The following is a 3,343-nucleotide window of genomic DNA, read 5'->3' on the forward strand; positions in this document are numbered from 1 at the left end:
ATCGGGGCGGCGTCGAGGGCGGCGGGGCGACGGTGGTGTCGGGGCGGCGCTGGGGCGGCGGGGCGACGGTGGTGTCGGGGCGGGGTGACGGTGGCGTCAGGAGAGGAGATCGGGGAAGGGGATCGCGGGCGAGGGCGAGGGAGAGAGAGGGGATCGGTACGAAGTAGGGGCGCACAATACTAATGGCGCACCACCCCTCGGTGCGCCATAAGTACATTAGTAGTTTTGCAAAAAAAGGAATAAAAAAACAACAACATTAGTGGCGCACTCTCTGGCAGGTGCACCATTACTAGTTACAACTAGTAATGGCGCACTACCTATGGATGCGCCATTAGTATGTTTGGACAGGCGCACTAGTTCAAATTTTTTTTTTGATACTAATGGCGCACCATGTGCCAGGTGCGCCATTAGTAGTTTCAACTCTAATGGCGCATCAGAAGGTGGTGCGCCATTAGTATATACTAATGGCGCACCACTTGTCTGGTGCGCCATTAGTGTCAATCACATCTATAGCCCTATTTCTAGTAGTGCATGGTGATGCATAGCAACGAGAGGGGAGAGTGTGTCCACGTACCCTCGTAGACCTAAAGCGGAAGCGTTAGCACAACGCGGTTGATGTAGTCATACGTCTTCACGGCCCGACCGATCAAGCACCGAAACTACGGCACCTCCGAGTTCTAGCACACGTTCAGCTCGATGACGTCCTTCGAACTCCGATCCAGCCGAGTGTCGAGAGAGAGTTCCGTCAGCACGACGGCGTGGTGACGATCTTGATGTTCTACCGTTGCAGGGCTTCGCCTAAGCACCACTACGATATTATCGAGGTGGACTATGATGGAGGGGGGCACTGCACACGGCTAAGAGATCCAAGGGATCAATTGTTGTTGTGCCTTTGGGGTGCCCCCTGCCCCCGTATATAAAGGAGCAAGGGAGGAGGAGGCCGGCCCTAGGAGGGGGCGCTCCAAGGGGAGTCCTACTCCCACCGGGAGTAGGACTCCCTCCTTCCTTGTTGGAGTAGGAGAAGGGGAAAGAGGGGGAGAGGAAGAAGGAAAAGGGGGTTGCGCCCCTTGTCCAATTCGGGCCAGAGGGGGGGCGCAGGCCTCCTTCCTTTTGGCCACTCTCCTCTATTCCCGTATGGCCCAATAAGGCCCATATACTCCCCGGCGAATTCCCGTAACTCTCCGGAACTCCGAAAAATACCCGAATCACTCGAAACCTTTCCGAACTCCGAATATAGTCGTCCAATATATCGATCTTTATGTCTCGACCATTTCGAGACTCCTCGTCATGTCCCCGATCTCATCCGGGACTCTGAACTCCTTAGGTACATCAAAACTCATAAACTCATATTATAACTATCATCGAAACCTTAAGCGTGCGGACCCTACGGGTTCGAGAACTATGTAGACATGACCGAGAACCGTTTCCGGTCAATAACCAATAGCGGAACCTGGATGCTCATATTGGCCCCTACATATTCTACGAAGATCTTTATCGGTCAAAGCGCATAACAACATACGTTGTTCCTTTTGTCATCGGTATGTTACTTGCCCGAGATTCGATCATCGGTATCCAATACCTAGTTCAATCTCGTTACCGGCAAGTCTCTTTACTCGTTACGTAATGGATCATTCCGTAACTAACTCATTAGCTACATTGCTTGCAAGGCTTATAGTGATGTGCATTACCGAGAGGGCCCAGAGATACCTCTCCGACAATCGGAGTGACAAAACCTAATCTCGAAATACGCCAACCCAACATGTACCTTTGTGGACACCTGTAGTACTCCTTTATAATCACCCAGTTACGTTGTGACGTTTGGTAGCACCCAAAGTGTTCCTCCGGTAAACGGGAATTGCATAATCTCATAGTTATAGGAACATGTATAGGTCATGAAGAAAGCAATAGCAACATACTAAACGATCAAGTGTTAAGCTAACGGAATGGGTCAAGTCAATCACATCATTCTCCTAATGATGTGATCTCGTTAATCAAATAACAAATCTTTTGTCCATGGCTAGGAAACATAACCATCTTTGATAAACGAGCTAGTCAAGTAGAGGCATACTAGTGACACTATGTTTGTCTATGTATTCACACATGTATTATGTTTCCGGTTAATACAATTCTAGCATGAATAATAAACATTTATCATGATATAAGGAAATAAATAATAACTTTATTATTGCCTCGAGGGCATATTTCCTTCAGTTTAGATGATCGATATTGACTTGCAATGTCAAGACAAACTCGCTACTCACGGTCTCCGAGACTTGTAATGTTCTATCTTCGTTCGGTCTTTTGTATTCGGAGACTAATATGATGAATTCTATTCGGAGACTTACCTTCTATTGTATTCGATGAATCTGCTGTTGCTGTGTGGTGCTGTCTATATTCTGTCAAATAATATATTTTGTAACATGTGAAAAAAATCAGAAAAAAACAAAAAAACATAATATTAATACTAATGGCGCACCACACAAGACACTAATGGCGCACTGTTATAATGACATTAATGGCGCATCATCGAATAGTGCGCCATTAATAAGCCAAAGCACATGGGTACATATGGCCCCTGGGAGGCATTCTAATGGCGCACTGCTTGGAGCGCCATTAGAACACCAGATACTAATGGCGCACCAGAGGTGCGCCATTAGGATTTAATTCTAATGGCGTGATGCTAGTGACGCACCAGCAGTACGCCATTAGTAGGCAAAACTGGTGCGACACTAGCATGTCTTTTCCTAGTAGTGCCAACATTTGCATCGTACGTTAGTACTTAGGCTTAAGTTAATGTGATTTAGCGATCTAGGCATAATTCGGCCACCCCTATACTGGGCGCTCAAGGCCTGTAGCGAGCCCAGCTACGTAGTAAACAAGCAAAAAGAGTTGAATTTTTGAAGCCCAGCAACTCAGCCTACCTTGCCCAGCTACGTACTGCTAGTTCGCCAGCCCAATTTATACTGAAAACAACCAGCCGCCTAGCGCAGTTCACCCAGGACGCACTAGTCGCAGCCGCCTAGGGCTGTTCGCCGGTTCGCCAAAGGCAGGCGGCGCCGTACCTTGCAAGTCGGCGGTCGCAGCCGATCACCACCGATGGTGGAAACTGTCACGTGCCCCTGATGACGAGGACGATGCACAAGAAATTTGTGGTGAGTCGCTCTTTCATTAGCTCCTTCGATGTGACAATGCCGAACCGCATTAGGATTGGTTGCATCAATTTCTTGATTTAGATGGAATTAGTTAGATGCAAAACAATCTGTTGTTTTATCCTCACAAATAGATACTGAAATTAGACATAGCACACTGCTTTTGTCATCTGGATTTAATTTTGCCATCGATT

The sequence above is a fragment of the Triticum aestivum genome, chromosome 2B, assembly GCF_018294505.1.
Source record: "Triticum aestivum cultivar Chinese Spring chromosome 2B, IWGSC CS RefSeq v2.1, whole genome shotgun sequence".
Taxonomy (NCBI): domain Eukaryota; kingdom Viridiplantae; phylum Streptophyta; class Magnoliopsida; order Poales; family Poaceae; genus Triticum; species Triticum aestivum.